The sequence below is a fragment of the Triturus cristatus genome, chromosome 8, assembly GCF_964204655.1.
Source record: "Triturus cristatus chromosome 8, aTriCri1.1, whole genome shotgun sequence".
NCBI lineage: Eukaryota > Metazoa > Chordata > Amphibia > Caudata > Salamandridae > Triturus > Triturus cristatus.
The window spans coordinates 152,020,691-152,029,314 of NC_140591.1; positions in this window are offsets into that span (position 1 = coordinate 152,020,691).

An 8,624-nucleotide genomic window follows, 5' to 3' on the forward strand; every position below is an offset into this window, starting at 1 on the left:
CCCGACTGGCACCCAAAAAGGGGCTCTTTATCGGAGAACTTTTGTTCCTGCCGTAAGGGGCCTAGTTGGTGTAAATGTTGTGCAAAAGTGGTTAAAACAGATCAGTTAGTCCTAGAATTATCTTTATTCTGGAAGGTAAACTGCCTCGTTAAAAACGACAGCGTGGCGGATAGCTAGGAGTTATGTGTCTAGATGTCTGCGTCCTACTCTCAATGGATCGACATGTTTCTTGCCTTGGTTTGTCAGGAGGATCAATGGCAATTCTTTTGGACCAAAATAAGTTTCTATCTACACAGAGTGGTGAGGGGAAAACCTACCTCCCCCGTAGTTTCGCTGTAGGTCAATGCCCACAGTAATCAAGGAACCTAATTTGAAAGGGGAACAAAAGAGGTAAACGAGGTGTATACATCATCACAGTATATCTATTGCCTTTTCATAATACACACCGGGGTGCTCAGTTGTGTGCAAGCTGTGATAAGAACTTCACGTAAAAAATGTGTCTAGGTGCAGCACACATAGTGATAAAAATATCAAGCACAATTATTATTGGTAACTGAGGGTTAAAAGTATTGTAAAAGAAGCAAAAGTAAGAAGCAGTAGCCAAGCAGTCTATATTACTATGCTCACCTAAGGGTATAAGTGATAGTGCCGCATCGGAGTCCGGCAGGACAAAAAGACACCAACAGTTAGTGTCCTATAAAAAGTAAGGGTACATTGGTAGGTGAATGCCATTGGGAAGTCTCATGCTCCCCAGACAACAGTGGTGCGCAGGAGTCGTGAGGACGGAGCTGTGGCATTGAAAGTTGGTTCACGCCCCCCTCACATACAGCGTTCACTGGTCAAGCATCTCGTTACTAATGAGCTATGAAGGAGTGTGTCCCGTCGCCGTAGGGAAGACCAATACATAATGTCCGATAGAAGCTATGGACTGGTGGCGCACACTGCTATACTCAGGAGTTTAAATAAACAATATTGCTGTTTCACAGTGGAGCGTGTGATACCCACCTAAGGATGCCGGAGGTCTCGAAGCTCATGATTAAGGCTACGGCGCAACGCTGAGCGCCGCGATCAGGGTGACGGGTCGAGGTTTCACTTACCTGCACTCCAGTGGATTTGCGCCGAGTGACCTACCCTCGCCGCCGGAACCGGGTGGTATTCTGCTGGTGTGTGATGCCGCAGATATACACGGCGGACCGGAAGCGGCTAGGGGCGGGCGCTCTGTCGCGTGTCAGTTTCTCCCAAGCAACCGAGGAAGGACTGTATTGGTCACGTTAAAGTGGCGGCCATCTTGAACTGGTGTCTGATTAGTGGGATCGAATGGTGTGTCATGTCTTTCTTAAAGCAATTGAGTAAAGACTATGATGGTCTCGTTTAAGGTATCGGCCATCCTAACTCAGTGTCAGACTAGTGAGGTAGAATGTGAGGTAGAATGGTGTTCTGATACGTGTCATTTCTTTTCTCAAAACAAATGAGGGAACTATGACGGTCTCGTTGGAGTGGCGGCCATCTTTGTTCAGTGTCAACCTCATAAGGTAGAAGGGTACTCAAGATGGGCCTCATATGGGAGGAGCCTAGCGCTTGACCAAGATGGCCGCGTGAGCTTTGAGCTCCCGGGACCCACGCGCCCTCCGTCGTTTATCCTGTCTTAAATCCTGCTTCACATGCACGGCATCCTGTAGATGACTCATTGCTGAGGCGATTTATGCTGCCCGGGTTCAGATCGCCCACCGGGAACCGGAGTTGTGCACGGCGGAAGATTGAGGCCTATCTCCGGGGGATGCCAGGGGCTGGCGTTGGCAGGATGCCCGGCCACTAATTGAACAACAGCGGCCTGGCGGGGTGTGAACTGGCGGACGGAGAACGCCGTACTTTCACTTTCACTTTCTCGCCTTTTGTTTGCCCAGGCCCGGGAGTGCACCCTGATGCTTCACTATCCTCTGGACGCCTTGCGCCCTACTCTGACTGGTTATTGCAGATCCGGCTTATCCTGTATCCTCTGACTGAGAGAGGGACGTCTCTTTGCACCGGATCGCTCTGTGTCAGAAATGTCGGCTAAAGCAGAGGTGGATAGGCCGAAACCCAAGGCTACCAAGCGGGGAGCCTATACCCAATCCAACAATATGGATCGCTATGCCCAGCAGAAGGGATCGCCTGGTGGATCGGGACAGTCACAAGACGTGCAGAAAGCTGACTCATCCCCGACCTCGGAGCTCTCGTTGCAGGATGTCATGGGTGCGATCGAGAGGATGCAAGCCTCGATTGGGCGACAGTTTGATGCCCTGGCGCATAAAATGGACACGATCTTGGTGGATGTCAACCTGATACGTGCGGACTTGGGCAAAACCAATGAGCGGGTTAAGTCCCTGGATCTCAAGACCACTGGCCTAGCTGATGATGTCTCGGAACTTCAGACCGAAGTTCGTAAGCTGCGGACTGAGAATGACCTCTCCGCCCGCCGGTTGGAGGACTTTGAGGGCCGGGCCAGGCGTAACAACGTGCGCATTATTGGGGTCCCGGAATCCTCGGACGAGATCTCCGTAGATCTGCTCGTGGAGGACCTGGTGCTTAACCATTTGAAGCCTAAGGGCCTTGGGAAGTTTTTTGCAGTCGAGCGGGCTCACAGAGTTCCTGGCGGGAGGCCCAGGGCGGGAGCCCCTCCGAGACCGATTGTCGCCCGGCTCTTTCATTTCCGAGATCGGGACGCTATCCTGCAAGCATCGCGGGTGACGGGCCCGGTCCCTTTTCAGAACGCCTCAGTGAGTTTTTATCCTGACTTCACCCAGATGGTGCAAAAGCAAAGGCAGAGTTTCCTGGGGGTGAAGAGACGTCTTCGGGAGAAGGACCTGAAGTATGCCATGCTCTTCCCTGCCAGATTACGTGTGGTGTATGAGGACCGGACTTTCTTCTTCGAGTCGCCTGCCATGGCCGGAGTCTGGTTGGACGCTTTGCCCCGGCGACGGACCGGCGGGGACGCTGCAGCGGATGTGGAAGGTGACCGGGATGGGCAGGGTTGATGCCTTTGGAGCCAGACTGTCCTGCTTTGGTCCCGGACAATGCCTTGTAGCTGACTGCAGTAATACGGAGGGTTGCGGGGGGAAGATGGGAGCTCTTTCCTCCCTCAGTGTACTTTTTGTAGTTTTGTATTCGGGTAGGGCGACAGGCACACTGCAAGTTGGGGGGGCTTTGTAAGCTGCCGCAGGGGTGCAGGGAGGGGGGGAGAGTTGGGATGTTGGGGTGGTTGTTGGGGGGTTTGTTTTTGCAAGGCGTAGTAATGGTTGTCAGGGTGGTTCAATGGTGGCTCCTCGGGTGGGGGGTGGGCCTCTTTGTGTGTGGGGATGGGGGGTAGGGGCTTAAATATCATTAGCTGGAATGTTAATGGCTTGGGAGATCGTATTAAGTGGGGGATAGTCTTGCAGTTCCTGAAACGGACTTTGCCAGATGTGGCCCTACTGCAGGAGACACACCTTATAGGCAATACTTGTTATGCTCTTAATCGAAAAGGTTACAAATTCATCGCTCACTCGGGATTCTCCTCAGGCTCCAGGGGTGCGGGCATACTTGTTAGAGCTTCACTACCTTTCGAGGTGGACTCCACCATTGTTGATGATAGGGGGAGGTTTGTGGCGGTGGCGGGGAGGTGGGAGGGAAGAACGTTGGTGTTGGTTTCGGTTTATGTTCCTCCCGCCCTGCAGGCCTCCACGTTTGCAGATCTGGGTAGGGCCTTGTTGGACCTCCCGGAGGGTATGCTAGTGGTGGGGGGAGACTTTAATGCTGTTGGCTCTGGGTTGCTTGATAGGTACCCGCCCAGGGACACCGGGGGGGCTCAGAAGTGGCTTCCAGCCTTTATAGACACTTTCGGCTTGGTAGACTGCTGGAGGCTCCGGCACCCCACACAGAGCCAATATACCTTCCACTCCGGGGCGCACGGTAGTCTCTCTCGGATTGATTACCTGCTCGCTCTGGCTGCGCATGCCTCATTGGTATCGGAGGCTAGGCATATGGCACGGGGCATATCTGATCATTCGCCAGTGTGGGTCCGGCTGGATGTCGGCCGTGTGGGAGGGGGTAGGGTTGCTCCTATTAACCCCTGGTACTTTCGTGATCCCAAGATGCGCAGTGCGCTGCTGAAGACAGTTGACCATTATTTTAAGGACAATAAGAGTTCAGTTGACTCGGCGGTGTCGTTGTGGGAAGTGTTTAAGACCGTGTTGAGAGGGGAGGCCCTCTCCTTGGTAGTAGCCGCCAAGCGACGGAGAGATGGCGAGGTGATACAGGTTGAGGATGAGATCGCGGCTTTAGAGGTGGCCCTGGAGGAGGAGGTTACAGCGGCCTCACTGCATAATCTGAGTTTGAAGCAATCGGAATATAGGGACCTGGTGGCGAATGCCGCCAAGACCCTCAGTAGGGAGCAGCAGGGTCGCTTGTATGATGTTGGCGATAAGGCCGGGAAGCTCCTAGCGTGGCTGGATAAAAAAGAACGTGTTAATAGAGTGGTGCCGGAGTTGACGAAGGAGGATTTGTGTGACCTCCTGCGCGACATCGCTCTGCCCTGCCTTTCTGACGTAGATAGAGATGACCTCGATGGAGATATAACGGTTGATGAGGTGGCGGGTGCTATACGTGCGCTGAACTCGGGCAAGGCCTCCGGCCCAAATGGTTTGCCGATTGAATTGTATAAGCTGTTTCCGGATAGGGTTGCCCCTCACCTGCGCGCCATGTTCGTGGAGGCACGGGGGAGTGGGTTCCTTCCGCTGGACCAGCGACTGGCGACGATTGTGGTGATACACAAGGATGGTAAACCTCTGGACAAGTGTGCCTCCTATCGGCCAATATCACTCCTTAATGCCGAGCCGAAAATTCTGGCTAAGATCCTGGCGGGCCGCTTGGTCCGGGTACTTGGAGAGCTGATCCACCCGGACCAATCGGGTTTTATCCCGCACCGTAACACTGCGTTAAACCTCAGGCGTCTTCATGGCGTGATTGCCAGGGCGAGCACGCTGCGGGAACCGGCTATTGTGGCGTCTCTTGATGCCACGATGGCTTTTGATACTGTGGAGTGGGCATATCTGTGGGCTGTGCTTGCCAAGTTTGGCTTTGGCCCTGGTTTTGTGAGCTGGGTGAGGCTGCTTTATGAGGGTCCCCTTGCGAGTGTTGTGGTAAACGGGCGGGCGTCGACTCCGTTTCAGCTTGGGAGGGGCACCCGGCAGGGTTGCCCTCTGTCGCCTTTGTTGTTCGCCCTTGCTCTCGAGCCGCTGGCGGCGTGGATACGCTGGCACCCGGATATACGTGGACTTAGATGGTCGCCTGACCATGAGGACCGTATTTCGCTCTACGCCGATGATATCCTGTTATATCTCGCCTCGCCCAAGAACTCTCTTATAGTGGTTTGTGACGTCTTGACGTCTTTTGGTAGGAACTCTGGTCTCGTCATCAATTGGAGTAAGTCATATCTGTATGTTCTGAGTGGCGATGTTCCACCTGTCCCGCGAAATTGTTCGATCCAGATCGCCCAGCAGGGTTTCTTGTATCTGGGGATTTTTATCTCCACTGACTCCACTTTGCGGTATGAGAGGAACCTGCTCCCTCCCCTGGCGCGTTTGCGGCGGGATGTTGCGGGCTGGCGGAGGATGCCGATCTCCCTCCTCGGGCGTGCCGCCTTGTTCAAAATGATGTCTCTTCCCCGTTTCCTCTACGCCTTGCAGAATACTCTCGATTGGGTCCCGGCCAATTACTTTCGAGAGGTCGAAAGCCTCCAACGCTCGTTGTTGTGGGATGGGCGGCCGCGCATAGCGATTGCTAAGTTGACGCTTCCGTGGTACGACGGGGGTATTGCGCTTCCGGACATTCGGCGTTATTACTGGGCCACCCAGTTGAGCGCGATCAATCATGGGGTCTATGGTCCAGCGCTAAGCCCCGGCTACGCCATGGACCGATGGTTGCTGCGTGGTGGTAATTATCACAGAGCGTTGTACTCGAGGTCGCTGGACTCGTCCCTTACGGGGCCCACTGGGGTGGCGGTGCGGGTGTGGAGGTTGGCGACTGACTCGCTGGGCTGGAAGGATAAGCTTACCCTTGCTACTCCGTTGTTTGACTCTGAAAAACTGGGGAAGCTTTGGCATACAAAAGGCTTTGAGAAATGGGACTTGATTGGTATCTCCAGGGTTGGAGACTTGCTGATTAAGGGTAGGGTGAAGTCCTTTGAGGAGCTGCAGAAGGAGTATGAGTTGGGGAGCTCCGAGTTTTTCCGCTACGCCCAGGTGCGTCATGCCCTGCGGTCAGTTCTCGTAGAAGGTGAGAAGGTGCCTGAGTCCTCTCCATTGGAGGACCGGATCCTCGATGGCCATATGCCAGAGAGTACGATCTCTCTTATTTATAAGAAATTGATTAATGTTCGGGCTGACCTGCTATTGGGGTCGCGGGATCAATGGACTAGGGACGGTCTTGAGTTGGATGACGAGGATTGGCAGTCTGCGGTTTCCTCTCCTAGGGAGGTCGCGATTCCGTCGCGTTTGCGGCTGGTGCAGCTTAAAATACTCCATAGAGTCTATGTTACGGGGCCAAGGCTGGTTCGTATGGGCTTCTCTGAGGAGGGCTTATGTAGGAGGGGCTGTGGCATGGTGGGTACCTTCCTGCATATCATTTGGGAATGTGGCGTCATCATGGAATTTTGGAGGCGAGTCCATGCGGTAATGGGGGAGGTGACGGGCATTGTTATGCAGCCGGAGGCGCGGTGTTGTCTTTTGAATGTTTGGGGGCCTACCGATCATGATGAGGCACAGACCCAGTGGGTGACCCTGGGGAACATGGTGGCTAAGCGGGACATCGCGCGCCTGTGGGGCTCCGCGGGACCCCCCACATTGGCTGCGTGGAAGGAAAACATGGATTGGAGTATGTTTAGGGAAAAGACAGTGTACTGCGCTAGAGGGCGCCCTCGGAAATGGCATGCCATATGGGGGCGGTGGAACCAATATAGGGGGGGCATATGCCTGGCCCCTGATCCGGATCCCCCCGAGGAGCAGCTCTCTCCTTAGCATTCTTTCCAGCTATGTACTTATTTTTGATGGTTAATTGACTTATTGAGTCTCTGCTTTTCCCTTTTTCCTCTTCTCATAGCTCTGTATCGGATAGACGAGGGGGGTCCGGTCTCCCCTGAGGGGCAACCACCAGGATTATTCAGTGTTTTTCGCCTTGCTTGGGTTTGGTTTGTGTTTGTGTTTATTTAAAATAGAACCTTTTTGTTTCTCCTTCCTGTGCACTGTGGACGCTCTCTTGTATTGCTCTCTTTAAGCTGCTGAACCTCCGGGTTGTCGGCTGAATAGCTGTGTCCTTGATTTTGATGAATAAAGGTTTAAAAAAAAAAAAAAAAAAAAAAAAAGATGGGCCTCATATCAGTCAGGGGCGTTTAAGAATGGTATAGTTAGTCTGTACACCGTGCAGGTACAAGTCCTCGACTTGCTAATCCGCCAACAGTACTCAATATGGGCCTCATATCAGTCAGGGGTGTTTAGGAATGGTATAGTTGTACACCGTGTAAGTATAAGTCCTCGACTTGCTAATCCGTCAGTGGTGGAAGTCAGTAATGGCGCGGTTAGTGAGTCAAGGCAATCACTGACTTGGGTATTTGGAAGTTCATGTGTTGGCCAATGTTGCCCATGGAATATCCTCATTAAGTCCGTTTTTGTCAGTGGAAAACCTATGCACCCACCTTTGCTCAATTTTAAATAGGGCCCCTTGTGTAACCTGTGGGTGTGCTTCAAGGATCAGCCACCGGAGAGATTCTGGGGAGTGACTGGAGTCCTTAAAACGTGTATACATCTTAGTAATGACCCTCTGTTGGCGAATGTTGCTTCTGTGTTCCGTGATGCGGACCATGACCTTACACATAGTCATTCCTACATATTGTAGGCCTCAGGGGCAAGTAATCAGGTAGATACAGTTTGAGGTGATACAGTTTGTGTGTTTGGTTGGTACCCACCTAAAGGTCCCTGACACGGTCACGTTTTAGGTCTCGCCTGAGCCAGCGCTTATAGCGCTGCTCTGGCGAGAGTTTTAGTAAGCGGGTTTTGGAGGTGCTAACCTAGTGGCTTTTCAGGTCTCCAGCTTGCATTCGCGATGTCGTGCACGCGCACAGCTGCTATCCTGGTTTCTAGCATCCCTCGCATGGCCGGCTTTCTTCCCCCTCTCTCACCCGCTCCTCCCCCTCCCTTACTGCACGGAAGAGTTTCGTGAGTCAACAGACAACAGGCGCCACTGGGCTCGAAGCCAGACAGAGCCATCCAGCTTGATTAATGGCGGCATTTGCAAGTGTTACAAGTACACAAACCACGGGCACCAGGGGAGAACAAGCCATACCAGACATCCTTGTTAATTAAAGTTGCAATTCCGTTTCATGGTCACCTTTTAAACACACATTACAGTGGGCAGATTGGAGCATTTTCAAAAAATTCAAACACATTAATAACTTTTTTTTCTTTGTCTTGGAGCACTTCATACAGTGCTCGTGTTTTCCGTTCACATGCTCCATCCTCCGTCTCTCTTTTTTCAATTATAGGACTTGTGCCCTGGTGTAGTTCTGATGTGGGGGTTCCAAGTACCGTAGCTGAAGGAGTAGGTTTTCAAACATT